Consider the following 9,383-nt stretch of genomic DNA (forward strand, 5'->3'; position numbering starts at 1 on the left):
TTGGATTGAGTTTGTTTTAAGAAATCAATGGTAGTTTTGCAATTTAAAAGAAGTTAAAAGTCTTTTGTTATGTTGTAAATGGGTTTTGGGTGTGTTTCTAAAGTCCATTTTATATAAGTTTTTTTTTAATAATTTGGGCTCCTATTTGGGTATAATAGTGAATCTCCCTTTAAACCTGTTGAACATCATCTTCCCATGATGACATACAAACCTTGTCATTTTTAATATGTGATTTTGGTTATGCCTCTAGTTTCGAAAGGCATGCCTTGCCTTATAGAGATCACTCCACTTTGAGTAAAACCAAGTTCAAGTTTGAGTTTGCATCCCAATTTTAGAGTGCTGCTAAACGAACCCTAAACTTAACTAAATACACCATACTACCAAAATATTTATTGAACTACTAATTTACCATAATATAAAATGACCAAAAAAGATATATCGAATTGTAAAACAAATATAATTTTAATAAATACACCATACTCACCATATTCAACCCTAATGAAAGGACTAAGCAAGAAAAATGCTTCCCTGATTCCAACCATTATGAGACTTGTTAGTGTTCAACAAAATTTAGGGTACTGAGGAAGCGAAAGAACCATGCCGGGAAACCTGTAGAGAATGAAATAGGCTTTTGACCCCAGAAAAAGCAAGAGCAAACCCAAGGAAGTTTGGGTGAATAGGGGGTTGTCGATAGGGCTTTCTTCTAGGAGGGATGATTGTGAGCTTCCTGACGATTGTAACTCTACTAGCATATCCTTTTTTGGGTCAAAACATCAGGGGAATTTATTAAAGATGAATAAGATAGTTTACATCACTACCCATGCTGGACATGCTTGATCCCAAACTTTATTACCACCCATCATAGAAACATAGACTGCCACCTCATGTGCAGCTCTATTGCAATGTCGTGGTATGAAAGAAAACACCACTTGGCTATTTAAACTGTTGAACTAAAACATGAATATCAAATAGGGTGTTGTGTGATAGAGTTTATTAGGGGGTACCAAGGGTATTTTGGTAGTAAAGTAGGGTTTACTTAATTAGTTTTATATTTTGATTAAAATATTATGGTGTACTTAGATCATAAGGTATACTCAATTAATTTTAGGGTTCATTTAGCAGCACTCCAATTTTATTGCATGAAAATGTGAGGTTCCTACTAAACTAAAAGATATGTGAGATCTCTCTTAAAACTTGCCGTATGTTTAGCGTATGTAATCATATATACATCTGTACTATTATAAAGTCAGACCTCTATATATATATAAAGCAAAAGGTAGATAATGGTAAAATATTTAAAATATCAAAAAATGCCATTAATTAGTACAAACATTAAGAATTAAATAAAGTTAGTATGATAAATTCATACTTTTTTCGTATTAACAAAAATCAAAATTAAAAATAAAATCCTATAATGATCCAAATTTTATTAAACACAACTACCCTTTGAAAAAAAAGGGCTAGCAATGAAGCCGATAGGTTGATTTGTTGCCTTTGTTTTCTAGGACTAGACCAGTGGTGGGGGCCGCTGACTCGCTATTCACTTCTAACCCTGGAAAAACAGCCAAAATCTAAAATTGGCTGTTCAATAACAAAGAAATCTAGTATTAGTAAAGGGCGTCTGGGCCCACAGTGCCCTCGTTCCCTTGGTGCCCAAGTAAAACCGTAAAACAAACAGGTATGCTCTTGTCTTGGCTTATCAGCATGGATGATCCGATCTCCATTTCAATATTTCTTGGAATCAAAACCAACAAGGCAAGACAATTGGAAGGCAGTGCGAGTGAATCAGATCTCCGTTCTGAAAGCATGCGGCGGGAACCAATTTTTACAACGAATCTCTCCTCCTACAACTCCTCCTCCTGTTGCTGCTCCTTCATCTTCGCCCACCCAATTATCCAGATCCCAAATGCCCCGACCCAGAATCCGAATACTCCCAAGCAACCCCTGCCTCGACCTCTTTTTCCACCGTCCCATGGGATCAGGCATCCACTCCAAGTTGGAATTCCATGAGACTCTGATGAAGCAGCTGCTATCGCTGGCTTGGTCCTACAATCCCCTCACCACCCTCAAGCTCATTTACAACTTCCTGGACCACGACGGTGAAAAACGCGATAGCGAGGCCTTCAACTCCGCAGCTTTTTGGCTGCACCAAAACCACCCGAAGACCCTTTCCTGCAACCTCCTGCCTATTGCAGGTGCCTGGGGCCATATTATCCACGTTCTCGAAACTCTGTCACGGGTTCTTCTACAAGGCAATGCCCAGCTGCAGGTTGATCAATACTCTATGACTTGGACCAAGAAGGACAAGAACCAACAATTTCAGTCCAAACAGTTCCAGATCCAGTTAACACAAAATGAAAGGAGGAGGACAACTTGTCCTCTTCCTCCTCCTAGTCCTAGACAGACTCGCCAAATCAAGGTGGAAAAAGCTAAGGAGAAAGCAAGCACCCTGTTGAAGAGAAGGAAGACGACTGCCATGGCCAACAAGGCTGCTGACAGGTACCACAGCGACCCGGATTATCGGTTCTTGCAAAACCGGGTTTCTGATCTTATGGCAGAGTGCTTGAAGCATGATATCCAACAATTCAACCAACATCAGCAGCAGCGTCTTGAGCATGGCCAAAAGACATTGGGATTGAACATAACCAGTGTGGCCCGTTGCTCCATTTTATAGTTTATTCTTCCTCCCTTTGAAGGGAAGTATTTGGGTACTGCTGGCACCTTTACCCTCTGGAGCAAAGGTGAAACTGATGTTTTCATGATATAGAAGTGAAGGGAGAGAGAAATGAGACCCAGAAAGAAAAGAATGTGGTAGGGGTGACTATTGTTGTGTCTTATAATTGATCACCCTCACTGAGGCTTATGTGAGTGGTTACTACCTCCCTCTGCAGCATCTTTTCCTCAGCAAAAAGAAATAGAGTTCTTTGGGACTTGGAGATGTGTGTGTTAGGGAGAGGCTACTATACTATCAAAAGGTGGCTATCCTTAAGAGCTGACGGCTAAGCCTCTACTTTCATAGGTTGTAAAACGAGTAGGATGATAGGGGCTTTCAGAGGAAGTGATACCCTTGTTAATTCAAGATGGTGTTTCTTGTATGAATCATAGCAAATTCCATTTTTCTTGCCTTCCTTTTCCTTTTTCTTCAAATATCAAGCTCCTCTGTTACAAATGTACTTTGTTTCCAACACATATACAAACGCATACAAGCACAGTGCAAGCAAACGTGCATGGCATGGAAACGAACATGCATCACGACAAAAGGGGTCTCATCCTGTGTTGTTTTCAAATTATGTAAATGAAAAGTTCTCTTTCAATTTTTGAAGGGTCTCCTCAATAATAATTGTTCTGCAAGATTTGTTCTAGGGAAGAAGAGTCTTGGCAAGAGAAAAGCCAATACTTCTGAAGGGAACTCAAACTGTTGGGAGATGAATGCTAAATTTAAAAGCATCACATATTGGAATCATGACAGCCTCACTTCACAGGATGATGCATTCTTACGTTGTTTTCACTGGCTTGCTGTAGCAAAATCTGTAAGTTTGTGTTTGATACCTCATAAGATGCATCATGACACAAGCTCCTCTCGTTGTCCAGCGCATCTTGGGATGCTTTCACATTCTCGGCGCACGTAGCTTTCGGCACGTTGTTCTTGACGGCATTGAGAAGTGGATGGCAAAATCGGCCAAAAGGTCCTGCCATTTCAGAAAGCAAAGAGAGAAACTTGTTCCTCTTCATTTCCCTCTTCCTCTCCCTCTTCCATTCCCTCTTCCTCTTCCTCTCACTTTCCCACTCCCTCTCTTCCCTTCTTTTTTCCCTTATAGTGACACCGAGCAAGAGCAGAAACTTGTTTTTCGGACATTACATAAGCAACGCCCTGATTGGTGAATGTTTTTGGAGCTGCCTTCAGTTGTTGTTTGGCTTTCAAATGTTGACCCACGGTTCTCTCCTCGTTGTCCAGCGCATCTCGGGATGCTTTCACATTCTCAGCATACGTAGCTTTCGGCACGTTGTTCTTGACGGCATTGAGAAGTGGACGGCAAAGTCGGCTTAAAGGTCCTGCCATTTCAGAAAGCAAAGAGAGAACAACAAAATTTAAGAAGATTTAAAGAGCAAGTCTTGACTTGAGCAGAAAGTGGGAGAAGAAGAGGAGGATATCTTAGTAGGTTGGAGTGGAAGAGGAAGAAGGGACGTAGTATATATAGACAGGTCACTCTTCCACTCAACAGGACTTTCATGAGGTCTCTTGACCTGCGATACATATGTTAAATATATATGCAATTTTACAAGCATATACTCGAGCACCTATGTACTCTACTAAGTATGCAGGTACCATCTACAGCTGGTGTGTGTATCTGCATGTGGGCGCATCTGATATGTGTGTCTCAGCATAATTAATTATAATGAATATACAATCTGGTTTTGCAGTATACTCTTCTTACTCTCTCTGTACATATGCGTTTGAATCGGTTTTGGTCAAGTTCATTAATGCACTAGTAATTTGTTAGCCAAAATTTATTTCTACAGTGAACCGAGTTCCTATCAACCAGAGTCTCCATTGCCAGCCAACTATACTTCAGTCCCATGCCATATCTGTCCACTACCATTAACTGTAACTTATTAATTAATAGCTTTCAATTTCCATTTTAAATTACGTTTGAGCCTGCAAAAAGTAAAGAAAATAAAAAACCATCATCGTATATTAAAAGCAAGAGATTTTCTCAGCTAAAGAGATTTTTCATTGCTCAAATGGAACCAAGTTCTTTATTAATGTTGTTCATGCTTATGTGGAGAACAACATATCCAAAATTCCCAGCAATTTCCTTTGCATATATATGGTGTGCCTAGCATTTTCTTTTGCATACTCAGTTCAGTTGGCATAGTTTTCGTCCAATATTATACTAGAGGAGGAAACTATAACAAAAATTTTCATTCAAACTTAAAACGCACGTTGGTTATCTTCTCACATTTCTTTTTTCTGATTTCAATTCAAATACATAAACAAAACAAACATATCAGTACTACCATACGAATATATTACAATGGGATATATGGATGTGGATTGAAGCTAGTACCACCAAACCAAACCTACATAAACTTAAGGAGAAAAAAAAATACAAACTTGAGTAGACTAAAAACTTAAGCAAATCTAAAGCAACCAAACTAAGTAGACAACTCCTAGTACAAAGGAAGACAAACAACCTACAACATATTACTCCCCCAAACCCAGTTAAGGTAGCCCACTCACTTCTTGAATGAGTCCACTGTCTTATGTCCCTTGCACTTCATTTTCTTCATTTCAGCCTCCTCCTTAATACCTGATTTTGTGCAACCATCCAAGTAATTGGAATACACTATTTCGCCCTGCCATTTCCATTTTTTCCAATCCGGACTTTTATGTCCTAGTGGGTCATCCTCTTATTCCTCCCCTCCCTGTTCCTCTTCTTCCTCCTCTCCCTCTTCCTCTTCAACTTCCTCTTCCTCTTCCTCTCCCTTTCCCTCTCCCTCTCCTCCCTTCTTTTTTCCCTTATAGTGACACCGAGCAAGAGCAGAAATTTTTTTTTCGGACGTTACATAAGCAACGCCCTGATTGGTGAATGTTTTTAGAGCAGCCTTCAGTTGTTGTTTGGCTTTCAAATTTCGACCCACGGTTCTCTCCTCGTTGTCCAGCTCATCTTGGGATGCTTTCACATTCTCGGCATACGTAGCTTTCGGCACGTTGTTCTTGACGGCATTGAGAAGTGGACGGCAAAGTCGGCCAAAAGGTCCTGCCATTTTAGAAAGCAAAGAGAGAACAATAAAATTTAAGAAGATTTAAAGAGCAAGTCTTGACTTGAGCAGAAAGTGGGAGAAGAAGAGAAGGATATCTTAGTAGGTTGGAGTGGAAGAGGAAGAAGGGACGTAGTATATATAGACAGGTCACTCTTCCACTCAACAGGACTTTCATGAGGTCTCTTGACCTGCGATACATATGTTAAAATAAATGCAATTTTACATGCATATACTCGAGTACCTATGTACTCTACTAAGTATGCGGGTACCATCTACAGCTGGTGTGTGTATCTGCATGTGGGTGCATCTGATTTGTGTGTCTCAGCATAATTAATTATAATGAATATACAATCTAGTTTTGCAGTATACTCTTCTTACTCTCTCTGTACATATGCGCTTGAATCGGTTTTGGTCAAGTTCATTGATGCATTAGTAATTTGTTAGCCAAAATTTATTTCTACAGTGAACCGAGTTCCTATCAACCAGAGTCTCCATTGCCAGCCAACTATACTTCAGTCCCATGCCATATCTGTCCACTACCATTAACTGTAACTTATTAATTAATAGCTTTCAATTTCCATTTTAAATTACGTTTGAGCCTGCGAAAAGTAAAGAAAATAAAAACCATCATCATATATTAAAAGCAAGAGATTTTCTCAGCTAAAGAGATTTTTCATTGCTCAAATGGAACCAAGTTCTTTATTAATGTTGTTCATGCTTATGTGGAGAACAACATATCCAAAATTCCTAGCAATTTCCTTTGCATATATATGGTGTGCCTATCATTTTCTTTTGCATACTCAGTTCAGTTGGCATAGTTTTCATCCAATATTATACTAGAGGGGGAAACTATAACAAAAATTTTCATTCAAACTTAAAACGCACTTTGGTTATCTTCTCACATTTCTTTTTTCTGATTTCAATTCAAATACATAAACAAAACAAACATATCATTACTACCATACGAATATATGACAATGGGATATATGGATGTGGATTGAAGCTAGTACCACCAAACCAAACCTACATAAACTTAAGGAGAAAAAAATAAAATAAAATACAAACTTGAGTAGACTAAACACTTAAGCAAATCTAAAGCAACCAAACTAAGTAGACAACTCCTAGTACAAAGGAAGACAAAGAACCTACAACATATTACTCCCCCAAACCCAGTTAAGGTAGCCCACTCACTTCTTGAATGAGTCCACTGTCTTATGTCCCTTGCACTTCATTTTCTTCATTTCAGCCTCCTCCTTAATACCTGATTTTGTGCAACCATCCAAGTCATTGGAATACACTATTTCGCCCTGCCATTTCCATTTTTTCCAATCCGGACTTTTATGTCCTAGTGGATCATCCTCATCTTCCTCCCCTCCCTCTTCCTCTTTTTCCTCCCCTCCTTCTTCCTCTTCAACTTCCTCTTCCTCTTCCTCTTCCTCTTCATTTCCCTCTTCCTCTCCCTCTTCCGTTCCCTCTTCCTCTTCCTCTCCCTTTCCCTCTCCCTCTCCCTCTCCTTCCTTCTTTTTTCCCTTATAGTGACACCGAGCAAGAGCAGAAACTTGTTTTTCGGACGTTACATAAGCAACGCCCTGATTGGTGAATGTTTTTAGAGCAGCCTTCAGTTATTGTTTGGCTTTCAAATGTCGACCCACGGTTCTCTCCTCGTTGTCCAGCGCATCTTGGGATGCTTTCACATTCACGGCGTGCGTAGCTTTCGGCATGTTGTTTTTGACGGCATTGAGAAGTGGACGGCAAAGTCGGCCAAAAGGTCCTACCATTTCAGAAAGCAAAGAGAGAACAATAAAATTTAAGAAGATTTAAAGAGCAAGTCTTGACTTGAGCAGAAAGTGGGAGAAGAAGAGAAGGATATCTTAGTAGGTTAGAGTGGAAGAGGAAGAAGGGACGTAGTATATATAGACAGGTCACTCTTCCACTCAACAAGACTTTCATGAGGTCTCTTGACCTGCGATACATATGTTAAAATAAATGCAATTTTACATGCATATACTCGATTACCTATGTACTCTACTAAGTATGCAGATACCATCTACAGCTGGTGTGTGTATCTGCATGTGGGCGCATCTGATATGTTTGTCTCAGCATAATTAATTATAATGAATATACAATCTGGTTTTGCAGTATACTCTTCTTACTCTCTCTGTACATATGCGCTTGAATCGGTTTTGGTCAAGTTCATTGATGCATTAGTAATTTGTTAGCCAAAATTTATTTTTACAGTGAACCGAGTTCCTATCAACCAGTCTCCATTGCCAACCAACTATACTTCAGTCCCATGCCATATCTGTCCACTACCATTAACTGTAACTTATTAATTAATAGCTTTCAATTTCCATTTTAAATTACGTTTGAGCCTGCGAAAAGTAAAGAAAATAAAAAACCATCATCATATATTAAAAGCAAGAGATTTTCTCAGCTAAAGAGATTTTTCATTGCTCAAATGGAACCAAGTTCTTTATTAATGTTGTTCATGCTTATGTGGAGAACAACATATCCAAAATTCCCAGCAATTTCCTTTGCATATATATGGTGTGCCTAGCATTTTCTTTTGCATACTCAGTTCAGTTGGCATAGTTTTCGTCCAATATTATACTAGAGGAGGAAACTATAACAAAAATTTTCATTCAAACTTAAAACGCACGTTGGTTATCTTCTCACATTTCTTTTTTCTGATTTCAATTCAAATACATAAACAAAACAAACATATCAGTACTACCATACGAATATATTACAATGGGATATATGGATGTGGATTGAAGCTAGTACCACCAAACCAAACCTACATAAACTTAAGGAGAAAAAAATAAAATAAAATACAAACTTGAGTAGACTAAACACTTAAGCAAATCTAAAGCAACCAAACTAAGTAGACAACTCCTAGTACAAAGGAAGACAAAGAACCTACAACATATTACTCCCCCAAACCCAGTTAAGGTAGCCCACTCACTTCTTGAATGAGTCCACTGTCTTATGTCCCTTGCACTTCATTTTCTTCATTTCAGCCTCCTCCTTAATACCTGATTTTGTGCAACCATCCAAGTCATTGGAATACACTATTTCGCCCTGCCATTTCCATTTTTTCCAATCCGGACTTTTATGTCCTAGTGGGTCATCCTCTTCTTCCTCCCCTCCCTCTTCCTCTTCTTCCTCCTCTCCCTCTTCCTCTTCAACTTCCTCTTCCTCTTCCTCTTCATTTCCCTCTTCCTCTCCCTCTTCCGTTCCCTCTTCCTCTTCCTCTCCCTTTCCCTCTCCCTCTCCTCCCTTCTTTTTTCCCTTATAGTGACACCGAGCAAGAGCAGAAACTTGTTTTTCGGACGTTATATAAGCAACGCCTTGATTGGTGAACGTTTTTAGAGCAGCCTTCAGTTGTTGTTTGGCTTTCAAATGTCGACCCACGGTTCTCTCCTCGTTGTCCAACACATCTTGGGATGCTTTCACATTCTCGGCGTACGTAGCTTTCGGCACGTTGTTCTTGACGGCATTGAGAAGTGGACGGCAAAGTCGGCCAAAAGGTCCTGCCATTTCAGAAAGCAAAGAGAGAACAATAAAATTTAAGAAGATTTAAAGAGCAAGTCTTGACTTGAGCAGAAAGTGGGAGA

Source organism: Prunus dulcis, chromosome 4 (assembly GCF_902201215.1).
Source record: "Prunus dulcis chromosome 4, ALMONDv2, whole genome shotgun sequence".
Lineage (NCBI taxonomy): Eukaryota > Viridiplantae > Streptophyta > Magnoliopsida > Rosales > Rosaceae > Prunus > Prunus dulcis.